General features: G+C 46.2%; 1 protein-coding gene across 12 annotated transcripts in view; it reads right to left on the bottom strand.

Moving 5' to 3' along the window:
* LOC126072303 (ultra-long-chain fatty acid omega-hydroxylase) overlaps nucleotides 1–27532 on the bottom strand; it is a 97673-nt gene that overhangs the window by 51350 nt on the left and 18791 nt on the right. For 9 of the 12 annotated variants that reach the window (XM_049877263.1, XM_049877256.1, XM_049877253.1 and 6 more), the window contains 2 exons: nucleotides 5689–5809; nucleotides 3867–5190 (listed from right to left, as the gene is read on the bottom strand). The gene's annotated coding sequence lies outside the window, so the exon portion shown is untranslated. Of the gene's footprint in view, nucleotides 1–3866; nucleotides 5191–5688; nucleotides 5810–27532 lie in introns of those variants that run through there. The other 3 variants (XM_049877254.1, XM_049877261.1, XM_049877262.1) reach the window with 3 other exon arrangements.

The raw sequence follows: 27532 nt of genomic DNA, 5'->3' as shown, positions 1-27532 counted from the left end.
TCCCAATAGCCAAAAGGTGACCAAAATGTCCATCATTGCATGGTCCATCCACGCAATAGAATATTACTCAGCCATAAGGAGAAGTGAAGCCCTGATGCATGCTACAACACGGGTGAACCTTGAAAACATCAGGCTGAGTGAAATAAATCTGACACAAAAGGACAAATATTGTATGATTCCACTTATATGAAATCTCTAGGACAGGCAAATGCAGAGACACAGAAGGTAAATTACTGTGTCAAGGGGAGAGGGGTAAAGGAAATGGGAAGTGACAGTTAATGGCTATGAGGATTCCTTTTGGGGTAATGAACACATTTTGAAACTAGATAGCTGTTAACGGTTGCACAACACTGTGAATGGACTCAACACCACACAATGATTCACTTTAACATGGTTAATGGTGAATTTGATGTTAGGTGAATTTTGCCTTGATTTAAAAAATGCCAAAAAACAAGTTTTGAGGAGCCACGATGAATGAATAGATACCTAACTTTCTAACCTAACTTTTGAAGACCTAACTTTCCCTCTCCAACTTTCTGGGCCTTTGATTTCCTATACCATGAGCACATATCACCCCTTCAAAAATATATTTTAAGGAATTATGAAAGCTAATTTGTTGAAGTTAACAAAAATAAATTAAGAAAAGCGTACTGAGTTTCTGTCTGGGGTGATGGGAAACAGTTCTGTGAAATGGATAGTGGCAATGGTTGCACAACATAGTGAACATAGTTAATGTCACTGAATTCTACACTTAAAAATAGTTAAAATGCACTAAGCAGACAAAAGATAAGTAGTAACTTTGGTGAAGGGTAAAAGAGTACACAACACTGGGGAAGCCAGCACAGCTTGTCCAAGGCAAGGTCATGGAAGCTCCATAGACACATCCAAAGGCCCTCAGGGACCTAACTGCTGGGCTGAGGGCTGTGGGGACCATGGTCTCAGAGAACATCTAGCTCAATTGGCGTAACAGAGTTTATAAAGAAAAAGTGCTACATTCTACTTTGGTGAGTAGCATCTGGGATCTTAAAAGCTTGTGAGCAGCTATCCAAGACACTTCACTGGTCTCACTCCATCTGGAGCAAGGAAGAATGAAGAAAATTAAAGATACAAGGGAAAGATTAGTCCAAAGGACAAATGGACCACAACTACCACAGCCTCTACCAGACTGAGTCCAGCACAACTAGACGGTGCCTGGCTACCACCACTGACTGCTCTGACAGGGATCACAGTAGAAGGTCCCGGACAGAGCTGGAGAAAAATGTAGAAAAAAATTCCAACTCACAAGAAAAGACCAGATTTCCTGGCCTGACAGAGACTGGAGAAACCCCGAAACTATGGCCCCCGGACACCCTCTTAGCTCAACAATGAAGTCACTCCTGAGGTTCACCCTTCAGCCAAAGATTAGACAGGCCTATAAAACAATACAAGACTGAAGGGGCATGCCAGACCAGGGGCAAGGACTAGAAGGCAGAAAGGGTCAGGAAAGCTGGTAATAGGGAACCCAAGGTCAAGAAGGGAGAGTGTTGACGTGTCATGGGGTTAGTAACCTATGTCACAAAACAATATGTGTACTAATTGTCTGATAAGAAGCTAGTTTGTACTGTGAAACATCGTCTAAAGTACAATAAAAATACATACATTGGAAAAAAATAGTTAAGGTGGTAAATTTTTTGTTATATATATTTTATCACAATAATTTTTTAAAAAGTAAATAAAGATGAGGGGAGCAGGTTAGGGGGGCTGATAACTATTCTCTTCATGATCTGGGTATTCGTGACACATGTGGGTCCAGCTTGTGAAAATTCCTGGGCTATCCACCTCTGGGGTGTGGACTTCCCACACCTATATTATCCTTCAACTTAAAAAATTCAAAATAATATGAGAAGCTGCTTTGAGTTTGCATCATCCTTTAAAACGTGGGCTTTTGACTCAAATGACAGTCTGCCTCTACCCAGTCAAGAGGCCTTAGATGAGTTCAGTTGCCACCCTCAGCCTCTGTTTGCCAATCTGTAAAATGGGTTAATCATGGCAGGCCCTCCCCTCCAAAGATTGTTTGAGACAGTTCTATGAGATAAGGCACAGAAAGGGCTTGGCCCATAGTGTACAAGATATTAGCTGGTATTATTATGTCATTATTATTTTATAGAAGTGAGAGAAACATGGAGATGGAACACACAGGGTGGCTGTCAGGCCCCAAATCACACTCCAGACACTCAGGGAAGGTGGCTCCAGCAGCCCCACCCAGAAAATGCACCCCCGTCCACCCTGCTGGAGCCGGCATTACCTGGCTGTGGAGGTGCCAGGTGACTGGCTCCCCAGTGAGGCCCACACCCACGGGACGCAGGTTTGTCAGGTTGGCCCAGCCACAGGCCAGGGACTCGTTACATCAGGTGTGTGGCCTCATCAGAAGAAATATAGGACGTGGATGGCTGCAGCCCTGAAAGAGCCAGACCCGATGCCTACCACGGTGCCCTACAACTCAGCCCTTCCTTTCACTCTACTCCCAGGCCGTAGTCAATGTAGCCCCCCTCCCCCATCCAGAGCTCATGGCACTCCTTGAGTCCCTCAACACCAAAGAGCTGCCCCAGCCCCAGACACGTACATTCCCCCAAAGTGCCAAGCCCCACCCACTCTGAGCACTCCAAATTCCTGGGGTCCTGAGAAAGAATTTCAGGGGGCAGTTATGACATTGTTGTTGTTATTCGGTGCCTCTGAGTTGGTTCAGACTCATAGCAACCCTATAGACAACAGAATGAAAAGCTGCCCAGCTCTGTGCCATCCTCACAATTGTTGCTATGTTTAAGCCCAATCGTTGTAGCCACTGTGTCAATCCATTTCATTGAGGGTTTTCTTCTTTTTCACTGACCCTCTATTTTGCCAAACATGATGCCCTTCTTCAGGGACTGGTCCCCCGATAACATGTCCAAAGTATGTGAGTTGAAGTCTCACCATCCTTGTTTCTAAGGAGCATTCTGGCTGTACTTCTTCCAAGACAGATTTGTTCATTCTTCTTCTGCAGTCCATGGTATAGTCAATATTCTTTGCCGACATCATAATTCAAATGCATCTATTCTTCCTCAATCTTCCTTATTCACTGTCCAGCTTTCTCATGCATAAGAGGCAATTGAAAATACCATGGCTTGGGTCAAGCACACCTTAGTCCTCAAAGTGACATCTTTCCTTTTGACGGTTATGACTAATGAGGGCAAAGTCAAGTAGAAAAAAAGGGGACACCCTAGCACCACTTTTGGCATATTTTGGCCTTCTGCCTGCACCTTCCTTGACCCAAGGGGATCCCAGCAGAACAAATTTAAACACCACCAGTCTAGGTCATTTTAGAGCTGATCATCTCTCCCCACCATTCACACTGGATGTGAGCACCAGACAAGATTCTAGAAAGCTCTGTCTCTTAGCTGTGTGGCCTAAGGCGAGTGTCTGTGCCCTGTCCATGAAACAGGAATCATATGACCCACCTCAAGGGGCTGTGATAAAGATACTTGGCTCAATGCCTGGCACACAACAAGCCCTCCATCCAAGGTACCGCCTGTTCTATGTGTGCTGCCATCATAGTGGCTCTTATTCCCAGTCACCTGGGATTTGGAGAGTCAGGTCTAAAGCTCACCAGTGAGGAGAGATGGTGACCCGTTCTCTGAACATCTCCTCGGTCATCCAAGCCCTTCTCTCAGATACCAACCCAGGTCACTGCCGGCCACCAGCCCAGAGCTAATGTTACTGCTCAGAAACCCAAGCTGGCTTGTACAGAGACACTGCGGCCATCGGAAAGTGCCCAGGATTTTGGAGGTCACAGCAGGCTGCTTTGTTCAAATCCCAGCTCCCCCAGTGGCTGCCCGCGGACACAGACTTACCTTCTCTGGGCCTTGATTTCCCCACCTGTAGAATGAGGATGGCTGGGGGGACTCGGGGAGGTTCCTACGCTGCAGGGCTAGCCGGCAGCTTGGAGTACTTGGAGAGGAGCCTGATGCTGTCAGCTCTGGCTGTGACCCTGGGTAAACTGCTTGCCGTCTCTGAGCCTCAGTATCATACCCTGGGGAGGGGAGAAGGGTGCAGGGGAGCAGGGCTTCCCAGCATCCAGCCAGCCCCAGCTGCTGCTGCTGCCCTTTGAGGCCTGAGCCTGGGACTGCTCATCCGGTGAGTGCTGCATGGATTACACATGTAGCTCTGGGGTGAGTGGGCAGAGGGAAGAGGCCAGGTGGGGAGCCCTGAGCTAAGCAGCCCCAGCCCAGCCCTCACCACCCTGCTCTCAGCCTCTTCCTCTCTGTCTCCCTTCCACCTTGAGTCTGAGATTCCCCAGTAGGTGGGCCTCGGCCAAGGCAGCCCAGCCACTCCTTGGTCCAAGAGGCGTGGTCCAGACCCCGCCCCCCCCCAACAGGGAGCATCGCCTTTCCAGCATCCACATCTCCTGGCAACCTGCTCCAGGGCTTCTGGGGGCCAGTGGTGGGAGAGGCAACCTCTGTTCACAAAAGGGCGCTTGGAGGCTCTGGCAGGCTGGGAATCTCTGCCAGGGCGCAAAGCGGGGTGGGCAGAGGGTCCCTGAAGGCGCTGGACTACAAGCATAAGCCCTACTGCTTGGGCGCACGCCCTCCCCTTTAGGCAATATGGGGCTAGTGGAATCCAGTGACCCCAACCAGCCCTAAGGAGGGGTCCTCCTGATGTGGAGGGAGGGTCTTCTTGCGGTCCTTTCCCACCACCGACACCCAGGGAGTAGAACACACCCAGGACTCAGAGGCTCACACAGAGGCACTGGCAGCAAAAACTATGCGCAAATGCAGGACAGTCTCAGACACACCCATCCACCGGGCTGTGTCCGCCCCCCACCCCCCGACTGTCCCGGGACATGCGCACCCTCTGGGCACCAAGCCCGGCGCCTTCTCGGATTACCGTCCAGGGCCGCGACCCTGCTCGCGTTACCTCCCCTCCCGGAACACTCACCCCGCGGGTCTCAGTCTGGGTCCGCCGGCACCGCAACCTTCGTTCTACCAGCGCTGTCGGCGGCTGGCCCTTTAACCCTGCCCGGCCGTGCCGCGAGGCCCGCCCCGGACCGCCCCCGGCCCGGCCCCTCTCCTGAGCCCTGCGTGCCTCTGAGCCGGGCGGGGCCGGGGCCCCCACCTGAGGTCCAGGTGGACAGAGACGCGGAGGCCAGGAGAGAGAACAGAAAGTGAGAGACTGAGGCTGAGATGCAGAAAGTGAAAGATAGAGAAAGTGAGAGAGAGACAGAGTCAAAAACTTGGGGACCCAGAAGTCCCAAACAATCAGGCTCCCAGCCCTACCACTCCACCCCCAGGGGTCCCTAGCCAGCACCCCTGGGGCCCGACTGGACCCCAGATGCCTTCTCTGATTCCCCCCCCCCCCCCCCCTCCCCCCCCCCCCCGCCAAGGGAATCCTGAGATTTCACCAGCCCTTGAGAACGAACCCTTCAGGATCCTGGGCCCAGCCCACTCCCCAGCCAGCAGCCTCTCCCCTCCAGGAAACCCTCTAGCCTCAACAAGCAGCACCAGACTCTGGTTCTGCTCACCCCTCACCGCACCCCTACACCTTGACCCTCCAGATAGAATGTTGTCACTGGCCAGCCCAGCTGCTCCAGCTGTGTCCATACAGAGCCAGCCCCACCCCCAGACGTGGGGCAGAGATCCCATTCCTTTGTTGGTAGATGGGTGGGCCTCAGCTGACCTGGGCAGGTTGGCAGACACTTGGGAAGACTGGCAACTGGTCTCCGGCTCATCGCTGTCTCCCCAGCTGTCTCCCCAGGGCCAAACAAAGGGCCTCCAACTACCAGACATCCAGGAAATACCTGTCAAAGTAAAAAACGGCACTGGAGAGATCAAAGACTCCAGCCATTTGTGAAGGCCCACATGGGGAAACTGAGGCACTGGCTATACTCAAGAAGAGGTGAGAATATCGGGGTTCAGGCAGAGGCCAGATGAGACTGTGGGAAGCCTGAAGCTATGGGAAGAAGATGATGCCACCCTTTCAATGACCCCCAAAGTTAAAACCACAGTAAACCATCAGAGCTGTTTAAGGGAAGGCAAGAGGGTTCAGATTACCCCAGTCACCATGATGACTATCCCAAAGGCTTTTGAGTCCTACATAATAAATTCCTGATGAAATTACAACTTGGGGTCTGGCAGGTGATTCAGACCTGGCTTTGGGGACAGAGCAGGCAGGTGGGCTGATTCCAGGGCTGGTTAGTCTGGAGGGGACAAAGGGTGGGGCAGACCTAGAGCAGCACCGGGCCTGTGGAGACAGAGCTGGGCCTCAAGGTCAAGGGCAAACCCATATCTCAAGGTGGTCAGAGAGTCAACTCTGGAGGCAGAGGGTTCCTGTGTGCCACTTCAGATGGTCGTTGCAATGTTTAAAGGCAGCAGTTCTCACCAGAGGTGAACCTTGCCCCCAGAGAACATTGGCAATGTCTGGGGACACTTTTGGCTGTCACGACAGGAAGGGAATGCTAGTGACAGAGTGGAAAGGAGCCAAGGATGCTGCTGAATGTCTACAGGGCACAGGATGGCCCCACAACAGAGAATCATCTGGAACAAAAAGTTAGCAGTGAGAGAAGTCCTGTCTTAGCATGAGAGACACTGTCTGTCATCTACCTCCATATCTACCCATCTATCTATCGATTGTCTATCCATTTATCGTGTATCTACCTACCTATCAATCATCTATCATCCACCTATCTATCATCTATCAATCTATCTACCTATTCCAACAGTTCTCAATTGGGGGTGATTTTGCCCCCCAAATAGACATTTGTCACTGAACTGTTCATGTAAAGATTGTTGAAATGGCGAATGTTTTGTTACCTATATATTTACTACAATTTGAAAAAAAGAAAAAAAAAATGATCCAGGTGGAAAGGAGGAGTGTGCTATCACATTATAAGGATAGTGACTAGGGTCACATAACAATGTGGGTATATATTTTTGTATGAGAAACTAACTTGTGCTGTAAACTTTCACTTAAAGCACAATTAAAAATAAATAAATAAAGGGCATCTGGCAATGTCTTGGAAACGTGTTTTGTGATCACACTGTGGGGGATACCATTAGCATCTGGTAGGTGGAGGCCAGGGATGCTGCTCATTGAGCAGTGCTCAACACCCTACAGTGCACAGGAGGCCCCCACCCCGAGAATGATCTGGAACCAAATGTCAGCAGTGCCAAGATGGAGAAATCCTGCCTCAAGGTGTATCAAGCACTTTCAATGTCACCTAGCACAGTCAGCACCAGGTAAGAGCTGACAACTATTATCACCTACTGTGGAGCTCTCATTTTCCTTTCTTCCAGCCAACCTGACTGCTGCCTCCCATCCTGTGTGTCCTGGTTCAGAGAGAGTGGTGGCCGCCCAGCCCATTCCATGTACAATCTCCAGCTGACAAGTCCAGCCTGAGGCAGCTCCTTCTCCCTTCCGTGACTGGGGCCTCCTTGCAGGTGGGAACCCAGCATCAGCCAGTGCAAGGCTGGGCAGCACCCAGTGGAACTCAGAATAAATGCATGCAACAAGTAAGCACCTCGCGCTGTACCCCCAAGCGCTGAGCCAGGTGCTAGGAATATAATAAAGAATGAAAACAGGCTAAGTCCCTGCCTTATGGAGCTGACATTAAAATGGGGCAAACAGGAAATGAACAAGTAAAGAAATATCTACATAAGAGAAAAAGAAAAGTACCTGAGTACACACAAACACAGTCACAGGTACACGTTACAAAAAACTGAAAAAAAAAAAAACCAAACCCGTTGCCATCAAGTGGATTCCAACTCATGCCTACCCCATGTGTTACAGAGTAGAACCGCTCCCTAGGGTTTCCTTGGCTCTACTCTTCATGGAAGCAGACCACCAGGCCTTTCTTCTGCAGCACCAACTGGGTGGAGTCAAACCATCAACTTTTAGGTTAGTATTCAAGTGCAAACCATTTGCATCACCCAGGGACCTTAGCTGTATACACACACCCACACATATGTATACACTTCAGTTCCACAGATCTGGTGCACAAAAAAACTGAACGCGTTGCTGTCCGGCGAATTCTGACTCATGGGAAACCCCATGTGTTACACAGTAGAACTGTTCCATAGGGTTTTCTTGGCTGTAATCCTTACAGAAGCAGACCACCAGACCTGTATTCTCTGGCACCGCTGGGTGGGTTCGAACTGCCAACCTTTAGGTTAGTAGCTGAGAGCAAACCATTTGCACCACCCAGGGACCTCATACATATACAAAAGAACAGTGAAAATAAAGAGATGTAAAAGATACAACAAACAAGTATTAAACAGAGTTGGCGTAGCAATATTAATGTCAGATGAAATTTAAGACATAAATATAAGGAAGTTCTGTACATAACAAAGAAAAGGAATAATTCAAAAAGTAGGTTTAATAAGACTATAAATAAGGCCTTGAAACAGAAAATAAAAATTGGCAACTTTAAAAAAAAAAAGAAAGAAAGACAATTTCCACCCGTGAAGAGATTTAAAACAGGGCGATGCCATGGGGGAATGCTACTAATTTGGGTTGGATGTCAGGCCCGCAGCTAAAGCCTGCATGACAAGAATAGATGATGAATTAATGAATGAATGGTGACAAGCCTGAATCAGAGAAAACGCCCTGGCTGGCTCCCAAAGTCTGATACAAGTATCCTTAGCTATTGTTGTTAGCTGCTGTTGAAGAACTTTTAAAGCAAGTGTAAGCAGCCCCGAACTCATGGCGACCCCATGTACCGCAGAACAAAACTCTGCCCAGTCCTGCGCCACCCCCATGATCTGTTGTAGGTCAGACCGTTGTGATCCACAGGGTTTTCATGGGCTGATTTTCAGAAGCCGATCACCAGGCCTTTCCTTCTAGTTTGTCTCAGCCTAGAAGCTCCACTGAACCCTGTTCAGCATCCTAGCAGTACCAAAGCTTCCACTGGCAGACAGGTCATGGGTGGGGATTGAACCTGGATCTCTGACATGGAAGGTGACAATTCTACCAATGAACAACCAGTGACCTCCACCCTTAGCTGTTAAGCCTGGTAATTTTAAATAGTACATCAAGGAATATTTTGTATCCATTTCCTATTTTATCCACTTCCTGTTTATGTTAAATTTGATATTATTTTAATATGTAGGAGAAGAAAAAAACTTAGCCTGTACTTCAAATCCACAGTCTCGTGGTGATGTAAATCTTGCTTTTAGAATAAATTAAAAAAAAAATTGTGAGTCAGTGCCAACTCCTGGGGACCACATGTGTGTTAGAGTAGAACTGTGTGGAAGACAACTGAAAGAAAATTATTAATTAAGGAACAGAAAGACAATACCTAGATGGGGCAAAAATGGAGACAGAAGATTGTGAATGGTGGGAATCAGAAACCATGTCTCTGGATTAAGACAAAGATGGAGGGGAAGGTGGAAGATTCCCAAATTAGAGTTGTTGAAATATTGGGGCACCCATAGTTCTCACATTCCAGAAAAGACAGGGAGAGCTGAGAACTTGAGGGGATTTTAAAACAAGTGTAAGCAGGGTGACTTGCCCCAGCAGGTGGTTAATTTAAGAGGGTTTTTTTAACCTCTTTATTTCAAAGATGTCCCCTCATTCAATGCTGGGATTTTAAGGTAAAGAAGAGGCAAAACAATTAATTATAGCCTTGCTGCTTGGAGAAGGCAGAAGGGAGGCCAGAAAAGGCAACGTGAAAGATGTGACATTTGAGCCGAGACTAGAGGGAGAGGTTGGATTTCAACAGACGCTGGGGAGAGGGGGCGGGGCTCAGATGCAGAGAAACCAGTGGATGTGTCCAGGCAGGTGGCTTTCACCGGCCTTGGGGTGTAAGAGGTGAGGAGGCTGGAAGGGTGCAGGGATGAAGGGTGAAGGGCCTTGCAGTCCAGTCCAAGCGGTCCAGACTTGATCTGGTGGGCAATGAAGGTGTTCGATCAAGGAAGGAGCCACCTACTGGTTGATTTGTTTCAAAGCACATTGGAGTCAATTTATTTTGCTAGGGCTGTGGATTCAGACACTTGGGAAAACTGAGAAATTCACAAAGAGCCCAGAGAAAAAAGTTTGAGAAGGATCCCCTCCCATGGCTAAAGGGAGGCAGGGGCAAGGGGCAGGGCAGCTAGACCTGGGAGGGGGCTGGGGCTGAGATGGAGATGTGGAGTTCCAGGGAGCAGAAGAGGAGAGAAGTGGGGGAGCAGAGGAGAAGAGAAGAGGGCGTCCAAGGGCCCTCAGAGAGATGGAGACCAGAGAGGAACAGGTAGAAAAACCCAAGGACAAGACAGCATCATGTAGAAAGATCAGATGGCCTGGGTTCCAATCCCAGCTTCACAATTTCCTGGCTGTGTGACGCTGGGCAAGTTGCTAGACCACTCTGAGCCTCCATGCCCCCTCTGCAAAATGAAGGTGGGAATGCCCAGATAAGATCATGTTTGCAGGGTGCTCAACCTGGTCCCCAGCACAAACACACTAAATTCACTCTTTGAGTTTGCTTTTGGTTTGGGCTATCTCAGCGGTTCTCAACTGGCACGATTTTCTCTACGGGGGACATTTGGCAATGCTTGGGCATATCTTAGGAGTACCAGATGGCGCAAACTGTTAAGTGCCGGCTACTAACTGAAAGGCTGGCAGTTTGAATCCACCCGGAGGCACCTCAAAAGACAGGTCTGAGGATCTGCTTTTAAAAGGTCACAGCCTTGAAAACCCTATGGAGCACAATTCTACTCTGCATACGTGGGGTCACCATGAGTCAGAGTTAACTCAACAACAATTTTTTTTGGACATACTTTAGGTGTCCTAGGTGACACAAACCATTAACCACCTGCCTACTAACTGAAAAGGTTGGTCATTCAAATCCACCAAAAAGGTGCCTCAGAGGAAGGGCCTGGCAATCTGCTTCAGAAAGATCACCTCAAAAACCCTACAGAACAGTTCTACTCTGACACACGTGGGGTCATCATGAGTTGGAGTTGACAGACATAAGTTTGGTTTTGGACATACTTTTGTTTGTCACACTGGGGGTGGGGAGTATTTGCTGCTGGCATCAATTGGGTGGAGATCAGGGATGCTGCTCAACAGTGCACAGGCAGAGAATGTTCTGGAACCAAGCAGCAGTGCTGCCATGAGGAATCAAGGGTTATCTTGAGTCTAAAAGGTCCATGGGAGGTTCAGAGAGACATTCAGGAGATGCCACATGAGAAGAAGTGTGCTGTGAGTCACCTGCGTTGGGAGGATGATGGGTGTCACTGGAGTGGGTCAGGGGAGGCCACTCAGGGAAGGCGGTGGACAGAGGTGAGGATAGGAAGAGTGACACAGAGGACAGGCAGCGTCTAGAGAGGACAGGCAGGGACTCAGAGCCAGAAGAGGAGACAGGTGCACGCTGTGAAGTTAGAAAGATGACAAAAGGAGTGCCACCTGTGGCTAGAGGTCACGGCACCCAGGCCGTGGGAATGGAGTGAGCTGTGGTTAACACGTTGCTGGAGTCCTCAGCCCAGAGGCAGCCCAGGCTCACAGGCTAAGGTCAGAGTGGGAGGCGAGGAAGTGAAGGAGGTGGCTGGAGTAGGCAGAGGGTCTAAGAGAAAAGCCTGGAAGTTGATGAAGGTGGAATGGGGCAGAGGCCAAAGGGAGAGGCTTATTCTGGGATTCTAGAAGCTCAGAGCTGACATTTAGGAGCAGAGGTAAGAAAATGGTCCTGCTTCTTCATTGCTACTGGTGGTAGGAATGTAAAACTGTGAGCTGCGGTGGAAAATAGCCTGGTGACTGCTCAAAATGTTAAGCATAGAATTACCTTATGACCTAGCAATTCCACTCCTGCGTTTATGTCCAAAAGAATTAAAAACAGTGACTCGAACAAATACTTGTACAAAAATGTTCACAGCAGCACTATTCACAGTAGCCAAGGGGTGGAAACAACCCAAATATTCATCAACAGATGAATGGATAAACCAAACCAGTTGCAGTCAAGTTCACTCTGATTCATAGTGATCCCACGTGCATCAGAGTAGGCTTGTGCTCCATAGGGTTTTCAATGGCTGATTTTTGGGAAGTAGATCATCAGGCCTTCCTTCTGATATGCTTCTGGGTAGACTCAAACCCTCAACCTTTCACTTAGCACCAAGGGCATTAACCCCTTTGTATCACCTATGGACTCCAACGGATAAACGAAAGGTGGTATATCCATAATCCATTGCAGTCAAGTCGATGCCTACAGGATAGAGTAGAACTGCCCCATAGAGGACTTCTAAGGCTGTAAATTTTTACAGAAGCCATCTGCTACATCTTTCTCCAGTGGAGTGGCTGGCAGTTTTGAACCACCGACCTTTAGGTTAGCAGCCGAGTGCTTAACCAGTGCACCACTGGGGTTCCTTGGTATATCCATACAATGGACTATGACTTAGCCATAAAAAGGACTGCGGCCGTACATCTATCACGGCCACCACCAAGCTGAGTCCAGTACAACTAGATGGTGCCCGACTACCAGCACTGACTGTTCTGACAGGGATCACAATAGAGGGTCCCAGACAGAGCTAGAGAAAAATATAGAACAAAATTTTAACTTAAAAAGAAAGACCAGACTTGCTGGCCTGACAGGGACTGGAGAAACCCTGAGAGTATGGCCCCCGGACACCCTTTCAGCTCAGTAATGAAGTCACTCCTGAGGTTCACCCTTCCGCTAAAGATTGAACAGGCCCATGGAACAAAACAAGACTAAAGGGACGCACCAGCCCTGGGGCAGGGACTGGAAGGCAGGGGGGAACAGGAAAGCTGGTAATAGGGAACCCAGGGTTGAGAAGGGAGAGTGTTATGTCATGGGGTTGTTAACCAGTGTCATATAGTTTGACGAGAAACTAGTTTGTTCTGTAACCCTTCATCTAAAGTACAATATAAAATTAAAAAAAAAAAAAGACTGAGATCCTGATGCATTTTGTGACATGAATGAACCTTAAAAACAAGCTTAGTGAAAGAAACCAGACACAAAAGGTCACTTATCGTCTGACTCCATTTACATGAAACGTACAGAATAGGCAAATCCAGAGAGACGGAAAGCAGACTCACGGTTGCCAGGGATGGAGGTGGGGGTGGGGAGTGACTGCTCATGGGTGTGGGATTTCCTTTAAGGGTGATGAGAATGTTCTGGAACTAGATAGAGATGGTGGTTGCACAACATTGTGAATGGGCTAAATGCCACTGAACTGTACAATGGTTAATAATTATGTGAATTTCACCTCAATTAAAAAAAAAGAAAAATTTTGGTAGGAAACAGACGAAGCACTCAAATAGGATAATTTGAAGAGAGTTTAACAAAAGAGCTGTTTTCAAAGCTATGGGCAGGGTATGGGAAACTCCAAGGCATATCGCGGCACCGAGAGCTTAGTAACAGCCTTTAACACCTCTGTGGCCTGGGGCCAGGGGAATAAAGCAGTTACTGGAACCTGGACACAGATAGGGCTGTGGAGAGAGGACTGCCTGCCAGGAGCTGTGATCTTCCAACAAGAGACACCTGGGGTAAAATCCCAGGGATTTACTCAAAAGAATTGAAAGCAGGGGTTCAAACAGACACTTGTGCACAAAAGTGCAGGCATTGATTGATCTACAGGGAACAAAATTAAGCAGATTCCCTGCCCTCTGGAGATAACACATGGGTATCTAAAGGTTGGTGGTTCAAACCCACCTGTCAGCACCTAAGAAGAAAAGCCTGGTAATCTGCTTGCATAAAGATCATAGCCAGGAAAACCCTGTGGACCAGTTCTACTCTGTATCATATGGGGTCACTGTGAGCTGGAATTGGCAATGGGATTGAGTTTTTTTTTTTTTTTTTTTTTTAATCTGGGGGAACAGGGTTCTTGGTAGCGAGAACAGCCTGTCCAAAGGCCCTGAGGCTGCACGGTGCCTTAAGGAACAGCCAGAAGGCCAGTGTGGAGCAGAGTGAGTAAGAGGGAGAGTGGGAGGAGACAAGGGCAAGGAGGTGACCGGGCAGATCATGAGGGGCCTTGTGAGCTGCAGGGAAACCTTTTACTTTGACTCTGAGGAAGGTAGGGGCCATGGAGGGTTGTAAGCACAGGAGGGGTGTGGCCTGACTTAGGTTTTAACTGGCTCCTTCTGCTGCAATACTAAGAACAGACTACAGGGGGCACAAAAGGGGCAGGAGAGGCAAGGCAGATAGCAACTGCAGCTGTCCACGGAACTGTGGCTTGGGCCAGCATTGGAGCAGCTGAGAGGTGGTGGGATTTGGGGTAAGTTTTAAAGATAAGCTGATGAGGGTTTGCTATCAACTGGATGCGGGTGTGAAAGAAAGAAAAAAGTCATGGGTGACTCCAAGGTTTTTTGCCTGGATGGTGTTTTCAGTAGAATGGAGTCCTTGAGTGGTACAAACAGTGAGTGTGCTCGGCTGCTAACCACAAGGTTAGAGGTTCAAATCCACCCAGAGACACCTCAGAAGAAAGATCTGGCGATCTACTTCCAAAAATCCAGCCACTGAAAACCCTACGGAGCACAGTTCTACTCTGATACACAAGGAGTCACCATGAGTCAGAATCAACTTGATGGCAGTTGGTTATTCAGTAGAGTGAATAGGAAAGAAGAGAAAGGAATGAAGAGAAAGACAGGCAAACAAAGAAAGGGAGAGAGGGAGAGGCAAAGACAGCTTCAGAAGGAGGAGGAAGAGTATAGCAATAAACACCAAAGCAGTAGAATAGCAATGATCAAAAAAACAGAAAATAATAGATGTTGGCGAGGTGGTGGAGAAGCTGGGGTAGGAGGGAGGGGAGAGGGAGAGTTTTTGCTTAGGAGCATTGGGTTTCTGTTAAAAGTGGTGGAATGATTTGGAAAAAGATAGTGCGAATGGCTGTACAATTTGAAAATGTAGTCAATGTCAATGTCACTGAATTATACAAGTAGAAATTGATTAAAAAAAGACCCAAGTAAGTGCAGAGAGGAAAGAACCCTCATTCTCAGAAACTATGGGATTGGATAGCATTGTCCCCTAGAAAGGAAGTAGGGGATTATAGGCTGAGGGGGTGCTGCTGGGGAGGGCTAGGGAACTAAGAGGCTCACCCCTCTACCCTGGGGTGACTCCTCTCCAGGCCTGAAATCTTGGTGGTCATCCTGGAGGAGATGTGACCTCATCAGTTAGGAAGGCTGGGATATGGCTGAGGAGTCATCCTTTCTGGCCTTTGCCTGGAATGACCCAGGCTTCTCCTCTCCCCACCCCACACACCTGCCTCCATTTACCCATAGTTAGTGGGGGATTAATCCCCTCCCTCCCACAGGGTCCAGGAACACCACATTTGTGAAGAAGATGGTAAGGCTCAGCTGACACTTCGTTCCTCCTTCCCCTCAGCCAATCAGACTTCACCCTTCTACCCTGAACTTGATCAAACATGCAATCAAGGTGCATTGATAATTACTGCTGCTTGGAGTGTGAAAGTTGGAAACAAAGAAGAAGGATCTGTAGCAGGAAAATAACAGCCTTGGTGATAGAAATGACGCCAATGATTTCATGACAGAATTTTGCAAGACCAACAACTTCTTTGCAAATACCTTTTTTCAACAACATAAATGGTGACTGTACACACGGACCTCACCTGATGGAAAACCAGGAATCAAATCAACTACATCTGTGGAAAGAGATAATGGAGAAGTTCAATATCATCAGTCAGAACAAGGCCAGGTGCCCACTGCAGAATAGACCACCAATTGCTCATACACAAGTTCAAGTTGAAGCTGAAGAAAATTAAATTAAGTCCACAAGAAACAAAATACGACCTTGAGTATATCCCACCTGAATTTGGAGACCATATCAAGAATAGATCTGACACACTACACACTAATGACCAAAGACCAGACGAGTTGTGACATGACATCAAGGATACTGTCTTAGTCATCTAGTGCTGATACAACAGAAGTACCACAAGTGGATGGCTTTAACAAAAGAGGAGTTTATTCTCTCAAGTCCAGTAGGTTAGATGTCTGAATTCAGGCCGCCAGCTCCAGGGAAAGTCTTTCTCTCTTTGACAGCTCTGAAGGAAGTTCCCCGTCATCAGTCTTCCCTTGGTCTGTGAGCATCTCAGCGCAGGAACCTCAGGTCCAAAGGACAGGCTCTGCTCCCGGTGCTGCTTTCTTGGTGGCATGAGGTCCCCATGTCTCTCTGCTCACTTCTCTCTTTTATATCTCAAAAGAGATTGGCTTAAGGCACTACCTAATCTTGTAGACCTCAGCAGTGTAACTGCCACTAATCCATTTTATTACAACATAGTGATAGGATTTACAACACATAAGGAAGTTACATCAGAAGATAAAAATGGTAGACAATCATACAAGGGAATCATGACCTAGTCAAGGTGACAGATATTTTGGGGGGACACAATTCAATCCATGACAGACATCATACATGAAGAAAGCAAAAGATCATTAGAAAGACAGGAAAGAGCCTATAAAACAATGACACACATGAGGAACTCGCTTCTTAGTTCAATCAAGTATACCGGACAAAATGAGCAACACCTGCCCAAAGCAAAGAAGAGAAAGCAGGAAGGGACTGGAAAGTGGGCAAATGGACACAGGGAGTCCAGGGTGGAAACGGAAAGGCATTATTATTCCTCTGACTTCCCTCAAATCCCCTGAAGCTGTTTCCTCTACAGGAACGCCTTTCCACGTCAGGCCAACTCCTATTCATCCTTCAAAACCCAGCTACATCTTTTTAACAAATGGTGCTGGCATAACTGGATATCCATCTGCAAAAAAATGAAACAAGACCCATACCTCACTCCACACACAAAAACTAAGTCAAAATGGATCAAAGACCTAAATATAAAATCTAAAACGATAAAGATCATGGAAGAAAAAATAGGGACAATGTTAGGAGCCCTAATACATGGCGTAAACAGTACACAAAACATTATTAAGAATGCAGAAGAAAAACTAGATAACTGGGAGCTCCTAAAGATCAAACACCTATGCTCGTCCAAAGACTTCACCAAAAGAGTAAAAAGATTACCTACAGACTGGGAAAAAGTTTTTAGCTGTGACATTTCCAATCAGTGCCTGATCTCTAAAATCTACATGATACTGCAAAAACTCAACTACAAAAAGACAAACAACCCAATTAAAAAATGGGCAAAAGATATGAATAGACACTTCACTAAAGAAGACATTCAGGTAGCTAACAGATATATGAGGAAATGTTCACGATCATTAGCCATTAGAGAAATGCAGATCAAAACTACAATGAGATTTCATCTCACTCCAACAAAGCCGGCATTAATCCAAAAAACACAAAATAATAAATGTTGGAGAGGCTGTGGAGCGATTGGAACACTTATACACTGCTGGTGGGAATGTAAAATGGTACAACCACTTTGGAAATCGATTAGGTGCTTCCTTAAAAAGCTAGAAATAGAACTACCATACAATCCAGCAATCCCACTCCTGGGAATATAGCCTTTACACGACAGATGTATGCACACCCATGTTTATTGCAGCACTGTTTACAATAGCAAAAAGATGGAAGCAACCAAGGTGCCCATCAACAGATGAATGGATAAATAATGGTACATTCACACAATGGAATACTACGCATCGATAAAGAACAGTGAGGAATCTGTGAAACATTTCATAACATGGAGGAACCTGGAAGGCATTATGCTGAGTGAAATTAGTCAGTTGCAAAAAGGACAAATATTGCATAAGACCACTATTATAAGAACTTGAGAAATAGTTAAAACTGAGAAGAAAACATTCTTTTGTGGTTACAAGAGGGGGAGGGAGGGAGGGTGGCAGAGGGGCATTCACTAATTAGATAGTAGGTAAGAACTACTTTAGGTGAAGGGAAAGACAGCACCAGGGGAGGTCAGCTCAACTGGACTAAACCAAAAGCAAAGAAGCTTCATGAATAAACTGAATGCTTCCAAGACCAGTGTAGCAGGGGCAGGGGTCTGGGGACCATGGTTTCAGGGAACATCTAAGTCAATTGGCATAATAAAATCTACTAAGAAAACATTCTGCATCTCACTTTGAAGAGTGGAGTCTGGGGTCTTAAACGCTAGTAAGCGGCCATCTAAGATGCATCAATTGGTCTCAACCCACCTGGATCAAAGGAGAATGAAGAACACCAAGGACACAAGGTGATTACGAGCCTAAGAGACAGAAAGGGCCACATGAACTAGAGACTACATCATCCTGAGACCAGAAGAACTAGATGGTGCCCGGCTACAACCAATGTTCCCCTGACAGGGAACACAACAGAGAACCCCTGAGGGAGCAGGAGAGCAGTGGGATGCAGACCCCAAATTCTCATAAGACCAGACTTCATGGTCTGACTGAGACTGGAAGGACCCTTGTGCTCATGGCCCCCAGACCTTCTGTTGGCCCAGGACAGGAACCTTTCCTGAAGCCAACTCTTCAGACATGGATTGGACTAGACAATGGGTTAGAGAGGGATGCTGGTGAGGAGTGAGCTTCTTGGATCAGGTGGACAGTTGAGACTACGCTGGCATCTCCTGCCTGGAGGGTAGATGAGAGGGTAGAGGGGGTTAGAAGCTGACGAAACGGACACGAAAAGAGAGAGTGGAGGGAGAGAGCAGGCTGTCTTATTAGGGGGAAAGTAATTGGGAATGTGTAGCAAGGTGTATATGGGTTTTTGTGTGAGAGACTGACTTGATTTGTAAACTTTCACTTAAAGCACAATAAAAATTAAAAAAAAAAAAACCCAGCTACAGCACCCCTTCCTCCAGGAAGCTTTCTATGCCCCCTTACCAGATGGTACCCTAGCTCCCCCTCTGGGCTTTCCCAGCTATCCCAGTCCTGGCCACATGGGACTAAGAGTGTCAGCAACTCCTCCCAACCTGGGAATCTCAAAGCCCAGTGCTGTGACCTTTTGGGGCCCAGAATCTTCTAACATGAGGCTGGGCACGGAGTGTAGGTACCTTGCAAATATTTGCTCACCAACTGAGTCAATGAACAAATCAATTTTAATACTGATCAGCCTGAGGAAGGGAGTTTAGATTTGGGCCCTAAACCCCTTAAAATCATGTACAAAATCACGAGTTTATTTTTCAGGGGAGACCAGGAGCCTTGCCTTTGCCCAGATTTTGAGGGGAAAAAGGGAGAGGGGGGCAAGGCACGGAGGTTAAGGACTTTGTCTTACAAATTGGAGGCCCAGAGAGGAGCCATGACTTGCCCAAGGTCATACAGCCTGGTAGGAACACAGCCAGGATTTGAACTGTTGTGGCCATCTGAGGAGCTTCCTTGGACTCGGGGCCAGCATAGAAAAGGCCTTCATCCTCATAAACTGAATTTGGAAGGAGAGAAAATTTATATTTATGGGTAATAAACCCAACTGTCAGTCAGTCCACAGATGTTTCCTGAACATCACCTGTGTGCCAGGCACTGGTCTCAGCCCTGGGGATCCAGCAATGAGCAGGACAGGCCCCTGCCTTCCTGGAGTTTCTATCCATCTGGGAGAGGCAGCAATAATCAAGCAAATGTGTAAGATAATGGCAGATAGAGATGTGAGGAAATAGTATGAGGTCACAGGGAGGTACTGGGGACCTAGTTTAGATAAGGTGGTCAGGGAAGGAGGCTTCTAGGAGGAGATAACATTTGTGCGATCCCTGAATGATGGGAAGATGTGGCTATGAGCATTCCAAGCAAAGAGGGCAGCAGGTGCAAAGGTCCTGGGGCTAGAATGAGTGTAGGATCCTCAAGGAGCAAGCTCACTGGCATGGAGAACCAAAAGGAGAGGTCAGAGTGTTCCATAGGGCTCACAGTAGCAGACTGTGAAGGGATTCTGCTACATGCCAGGGAAGTGAGAGGGAAGGTGTCCAAGGCAGAGGAACCAGAGGAAGCCAACAATTGGGGCACCGAAGCGACTGGCCCTGCCTCCTTAGGTGCTGCTATAAACAGAAGGACAGGGAGGGGGAGTGAGTGGGTTGGGACAAAGGTGGCAGGGCCACCTCCAACAGGGAACCAGTCACTGGCGTTTGTGACCACAGGGCCACCCCAGGCTGACTCACCAAGATTCTGTGTTATCCAGACAGATACATGCACACTCATGTTCATTGTAGCACTGTTTACAATAGCAAAAAGATGGAAGCAACCAAGGTGCCCATCAATGAAAGAATGGATAAATTATGGTATATTCACACAATGGAATACTACACATCGATAAAGAACGATGATGAAATTGTGAATCATTTCATAACATGGAGGAATCTGGAAGGCATTATGCTGAGTGAAATTAAACCAAAAAAAAAAAAAAAACCCATTGCCATCGAGTCGATTCCGACTCATAGCAACCCTACAGGACAGAGTAGAAATGTCCCACAGAGTTTCCAAGGACTGCCTGGTGGATTCAAACTGTCAACCTTTTGGTTAGCAGCTGTAGCTTTTAACCACTACACCACCAGGGTTTCTCAGTAAAATTAGTCAGTTGCAAAAGGACAAATATTGTATAAGACCACTATTACAAGAACTCGAGAAATAGTTTAAACATGGAAGAAAATATTCTTTGATGATTACAAGAGCGGGAATGGAGGGAAGGAAGGAGGGAGGGAGGGGGTTTTCCACTAATTAGATAGTAGATAAGAACTATTATAGGTGAACGGAAAGACAACACACAATACAGGAGAGGTCAGCACAACTGGCCTAAACCGAAAGCAAAGAAGTTTCCTGAAAAAACTGAATGCTGCAAAGGCCAGCGTAGCAGGGGCAGGGGTTTGGGGACCATGCTTTCAGGGGACATCTAAGTCAATTGGCATAATAAAATCTATTGAGAAAACATGCTGCATTCACTTTAGTGAGTGGGGTCTGGGGTCTTAAATGCTAGCAAGCGGCCATCTAAGATGCATCATTTGATCTCAACCCACCCGGAGCGAAGGAGAATGAAGAATACCAAGGACACAGGTAATAGTGAACCTAAGAGACAGAAAGGGCCACATAAACCAGAGACTCCATCAGCCTGAGACCAGAAGAACTAGATGGTGCCCAGCTACAACGGATGACTGCCCTGACAGGGAACACAACAGAGAACCCCTGAGGGAGTGGGAGAGCAGTAGGATGCAGACTCCAAATTCTCATAAAAAGACCAGACTTAATGGTCTGACTGAGACTAGAAGGACCCCGGTGGTCATGGTCCCCAGACCTTCTGTTGGCCCAAGACAGGAGCCATTCCCAAAGCCAACTGTCCAAACAGGGATTGGACTGGACAATAGGATAGAAAATGATACCGGTGAAGAATGAGCTTCTTGGATCAAGTAGACACATGAGCCTATGTTGGCATCTCCTGTCTGGAGGGGAGATGAGAGGGCAGAGGGGGTCAGAAGCTGGCTGAATGGACATGAAAAGAAAGTGGAGGGAAGGAGTGTGCGGTCTCATTGGGGGAGAACAATTAGGAGTACATAGCAAGGTGTATGTAAATTTTTGCATGAGAGACTGACTTGATTTGTAAACTTTCACTTAAAGCACAATAAAAATTAAAAAAAAAAAAAGATTTTGTATTATCAAAGGTCAGCTCCCCAAAAAACAAAGCAATGCAGCAGCAAACTCCCTCCCAAGAGGACTTGCCTTCGATTCTCTCCTCCCTGGTTTCCAGAGGGGTTAAGAAGTATCAGGAAACAGCTCAAAAACATTTGCAGGCTGTGTCTGGGACTCACTCACTGCTGTGTGAATTTTGGCAAGTTACTTCATCTCTCTGAGCTTTCTCTGATCTTTGCTTGTTGACTCACCTGTGAATTGAATACTGAATAGACGTTCCATCCTCTGCCTACATTTTCACATTCATTCTCCACAATAAGGTGAAGAGGTAGAGCTCAGATTATACCTGTTCACAGGCAAAGAAGTGAAGGCCCAGAATGAAGAAGTAATCCTCCTAAATTGGGAGTTAAACTCAAGTCTGTCAGATTTCAGAGGGTGAGGCTATTGAGGAGCCAATCCTAAAACCCTCCTCATAGATTAGTTGGCAACTGGCTGGCACCCAGTGGTCTCTGAGCAGATGGTAGCTATGCTGATGGTCATTAACCTCAGGATGATGTGAGGCCACCTCTCCCAACCTCAGTTTTGTTATCTGCAAAATGGGAATGTTAACCAGTCTCCACCTGGAATTCTCTCCTCACTGGTTTTGGGAGACTTCAGAAAAATAAAGCATGTAAAAATAAACGTGCAGCTCCTCCAAAGGTTAAACATAGAATTACCATAAACCAAAAAAACCAAACCCATTGTCGAGTCGATTCCAACTCACAGGGACCCTATAGGACAGAGTAGAACTGCCCCATAGAGTTTCCAAGGAGCGCTAGGTTGATTCGAACTGCAAACCTTTTGGTTAGCAGCTGTAGCACTTAACCACTACATCACCAGGGTTTCCAGAATTACCATATGTCCCAGCAACTCCACTCCCAGGTGGAGAATTGGAAGCAGATGTCCAAACAAATACATGTACACACATATCCATAGTAGCATTATTCTCAATGGCCAAAAGGTGGAAACAACCCAAATGTCCATCAATGGATGAATGGATAAACAAAACGTGGTCCATCCACACAATATGGGATATTAATTGGCCATAAAAAGGAATGAAGCACTGATATACGTTAGCACATAGATGAACCCTGAAAACATGATGCTGGGGAAAAGAAGCCAGGCTCAAAAGACCATGTGTTGTGTAATTCCTTTTATATGAAATGTCCAACCAAAAAAAAAAAAAACCAAACCCAGTGCCGTCGAGTCGATTCCCACTCATAGTGACTCTATACGACAGAGTAGAACTGCCCCATAGAGTTTCTAAGACGCGCCTGGCGAATTCGAACTGCCCACCCTTTGGTTAGCAGCCGTAGCACTTAACCAGTACGCCACCAGGGTTTCCATGAAATGTCCAGAACAGGTAAATCTGCAGAGACAGAACATAGGCTAATGGTTATGAGGGGCTGGAGGGGGGTGTTGTTAGTTGCCGTTGAATCAGCTGGATATAAGGCGACCTTAAGTGTAACAGAACTAAACATTGCCGGATCCTGCGCCTTCCACACAATCATTCCTATGTTTGAGCCCATTATTGCAGCCACTGTGTCAATCCATTTCATGAAGGGTTCCCTCATTTTCACTAGCCGTCTACTTTACCAAATATGATGTCCATTCCTAGCAATTGGTCTTTCCTGACGACGTTTCCAAAGTAAGCAAGATGAAGTCTCACCATCCTCGCTTCTAAGGGGCATTTTGGCAGTCAAGATATACTGATTTGTTTGTTCGTCTGACAGTCCACGATAGACTCAGTTTCTTCACCAGTTATCCGTAATGTTAGCATTCGCTAATTTTCGGACATAGATCACCAGACCGTTTTTCCTAGTCTGGCTTAGTCTGGAAGCTCCACTGAAACCTGTCCTCCATGGCTGACCGTGCTGGTATTTGCATAATGGTGGCATAGCTTCCAGCATCACAGCAACCCGCAAGCCATCACAATAGGAGACACTGACGGACAGGTGGTGGAATGAGAAGTGACTGCTTAATGGGTACAGGGTCTCCCTTGGGGTTAATGAAATAAATTGGAACTAGATAGGCACAGGGGTTGAACAACATTGTGAATATACTAAACACCACTGAATTGTTCCCTTTAAATGGTTACTTTAATGTCAGGTTAATCTCACCTCAATAAAAATTAAAAAAATAGATGACTGGCCAAAAGCAAAGATGAGAAGGCAGGAAGGGATAGAAAATCAGGACGAAATGAAAGGGGGAACCCAGGGCAGAAATGGGAAGAGTGCTGGCACATTGCGGGGAATGAAACCAAGGCCACAAAACACTTAATGTACAAACTATCGAATGGGAACCTAATTTGCTCTGTAAACTTTCACTTAATGCATGATAGAAGAAAGAGTTACAGAAACCATAAAAAAAAAAAAATGAAGAAGGGGTGGGAAGTGGGTTGATATTATTTCACCATTTCCTTTGTCACAGCCATGTAAGCCAGACACATGATTAATCCCATTTTAGAGTTGGGAAATCAAGGTAGAGAAGGGAAGTACTCCACCCAGGAAGTAGGGGTAAGTCTGATTGGACCTAGGGTCTGTCTGACCTCAGCAGGTTCTACTCCTTTGCCCAGGATCCACACAGGTGACACACACCTACGGTGAAGTCACCCTTGGACACAGGTGACTCAGAAACAGGGCAGAGAGCAGAAGCCAGGATACTGATCAGCGTGACCTGGTACTTTTCCTCTGCCCCAGGAAAGCCCAGTGAAGGAACCCACAGAGAAGGGACCATCCTTTATTCAGGCAGAGAACCTTCCCTTATTGTTCCTCCTCTGTGCTCAGTCCTGGCTGAATCTCCCAAGAGGACTTAGTGCTGGGGCTGCCCCAGGGAGCTCTCAATCTGGAGGGTTCCCTCTGGACACGGAAGCTCCCAACCTCAAAGGATCAGGGCTGGGCCAGAGCATGGAGCCTGGGACTGAAGAAGCCAAGAAGAGAAAGCAGAGCTGGGACAGGGAAGCCAGGGGGACCCTAGGACTGGAAAAACCAAGAGGAGGAAGCCGGAGGGGAAGGGAGGGTTTCCCAGAAAACAGGATATTGAAGCTAGGTTTTGAAGAATGTATAGGAGTTCACAGGTCAGATGAAAACACTTATGAGTATTTCATACACTCGTATACATAGCAAGGGAGTATGCAAAGTGATATAGGCTTTGGGGAGGGGAAATTGGTAATATCGAGCAAAATTATATATGCATTCGCCCTCATCAATCACGTATAGAACATCCCAATGATTCTTTGGCAAAAATAAGATGTATGAACAAAGTTTTTCATGGCAGCACTGTTTAAGGTCTCAAAAGATTGGAAATAGCTCAACACCCATCAACAGGGAATGGCAGAAGAAGCACACATATCCACACAATGAAGCACTACGAAGCTGTAAAAAGGAACTGGGAAGATCTCTCTACAGTGCTGTGGAGAGAGCACCAGGAAACATCGTTAAGTGGAAAAACAGCAAAGTGGATTAAAGTGTTTACATTACGCTACTATTTAAGAAGGGAGATAGGAATAGACACATTACATATTATATTAAATTTATCTTTTAGAAATTATAGGAAAAAAAAAGCCAAACTCATTGCAATCAAGACGATTCCAACTCATAGCTGCCCTGTAAGACAGAGTAGAACTGCCCCCAAAGAGCAGCTGGGGGACTCAAACCACTAAGCTTTTGATTTGCAGCCCAACGCAGCTAAACACTGAGTGACCAGGGCCCCATAAATTGTATACATATATTATTAACCCACCACGTGTCTGTCAGTTTGTCATACTATGGTGGCTTACGTGTTGCTGTGATATTAGAAACTTTGTTACAGATATTTCAAATACCACCAGGGTTGCCCTTGGAGGACAGGTTTCAGCTGAGCTTTCAGACTAAGACAGACCAGAAAGAAGGGCTTGGCAGTTTACTTCTGAAAAAATTTGCCAGTGAAAACCTTATGAACAGCAGTGGAACATTGTCTGATATAGTGCTGGAAGATGAGTCCCTCAGTTTGGAAGGAGCTCAAAATATGACTGGGGAAGAGCTTTCCGGACCGTCATTTCCTGATGTGACATGACTCAAAATGAGAAGAAACAGCTACAAACATCCATTAATAATTGGAACATGGAATGTACAAAGTAAGAATCTAGGAAAATTGGAAGTTATCAAAACTGAAATGGAATGCATAAGTATCGATATCTTAGGTTTTAGTGAGCTGAAATGTACTGGTATCGGCCATTGCCAGGAATGACAAATTGAAGGGTAATAGTGTTGCATTCCTCATCAAAAATAACATTTCAAGAACTATCCTGAAGAACAATGCTGTCAATGATAAGATTATATCCATACGCCCACAAGGAAGACCAATTAATACAATTATTATTCAAATTTACACACCAACCACTTAGGCCAAAGATAAAGAAATTGAAGATTTTTACCAAATTCTACAGTCTGAAATTGATCAAACATGCAATCAAGATGCATTGATAATTTCTGGCGATTGGAATGTGAAAGTTAGAAACAAAGAAGGATTGGTACTTGGATAGTAATGGCCTTAGTGACAGAAACAACGTTAGAGATAGCACGATAGAATTTTGCAAGACCAACAACTTCTTCATTGCAAATACCTTTTTTCAACAACATAAACAGTGACAATACATGTGGACCTCGCCAAAAGGAATACACAGGAATCAAATAGACTACATCTGTGGAAAGAAACAATGGAAAACTCAGTATTATCAGTCAGAAGAAGGCCAGGGGCTAACTGTGGAACAGATCATCAACTGCTCAATGCAAGTTCAAGTCAAAGCTGAAGAAAATTAGAACAAGTCCAAGAGAGCCAAAGTACAACCTTGAGTATATCCCACCTGAATTTAGAGACCATCTCAAGAATAGATCTGACGCATCAAACACTAAGGACTTAAGGCCAGAGAAGCTGTGGAATGACATCAAGGACATTATACATGAAGAAAGCACCAAAAAATCAAACCCACTGCCATCGAGTCAATTCCAACTCACAGTGACTCTGTCATTAAAAAGACAGGCAAGAAAGAAAAGACCAAAATGGATGTCAGAAGAGACTCTGAAAGTTGTCCTTGAACATAGAGTAGCTAAAACAAAAGGAAAAAATGATGAAGTAAAAGAGATGAACAGATTTCAAAGGGTGGCTCAAGCAGAAAAAATACCATAAGGAAATGTGCAAAGACCTGGAGATAGAAAACCAAAAGGGAAGAACATACTCAGCATTTCTCAGGCTGAAAGAACGGAAGAAAAAAATCCTAGCCTCGCGTTGCAATACTGGGAAAATATTAAATGATGCAGGAAGCATCAAAAGAAGATGGAAGGAATATCCAGAGTCACTGTACCAAAAAGAATTGGTTGACATTCAACCATTTCAGGCGGTAGCATATGATCAAGAACTGATGGTATTAAAGGAAGAGGTCCAAGCTGCACTGAAGGCACTGGAGGAAAACAAGGCTCCAGGAATTGACAGAAAACCAGCTGAGATGTTTCAACAAACAGATGCAGCACTGGAAGTGTTCACTCGTCTATGCCAAGAAATTTGGAAGACACCTACCTGGCCAACCAACTGGAAGAGATTCATATTGTGCCCGTTCCAAAGAAAGGTGACCTAACAGAATGTGGAAATTATCGAAAAATATCATTAATATCCCACAAAAGTAAAATTTTGCTGACGATCATTCAAAAGTGGCTGCAGCAGTACATCAGCAGGGAACTGCCAGAAATTCAAGCCAGATTCAGAAGAGGACATGGAACAAGAGCTATCATTGCTGATGTCAAATGGATCCTGGCTGAAAGCAGAGAATACCAGAAAGATGTTTACCTGTGGTTAACTGACTATGGAAAGGTATTCTACTGTGTGGATCATAACAAATTATGGATAACATTGTGAAGAACGGGAATTCCTGAATACTTAATTGTGTTCCTGAGGAACTTGTACTTAGACCAAGAGGCAGTTGTTCAGTCAGAACAAGGGGATACTGCATGGTTTAAAGTCAAGAAAGTTGTGCATCAGGGTTGTATCCTTTCACCATGCTTATTCAATCTGTATT

This window comes from Elephas maximus, chromosome 3 (genome assembly GCF_024166365.1).
Source record: "Elephas maximus indicus isolate mEleMax1 chromosome 3, mEleMax1 primary haplotype, whole genome shotgun sequence".
Taxonomy (NCBI): Eukaryota; Metazoa; Chordata; class Mammalia; order Proboscidea; family Elephantidae; genus Elephas; species Elephas maximus.
This window is presented reverse-complemented; position numbering and strand designations above follow the sequence as displayed.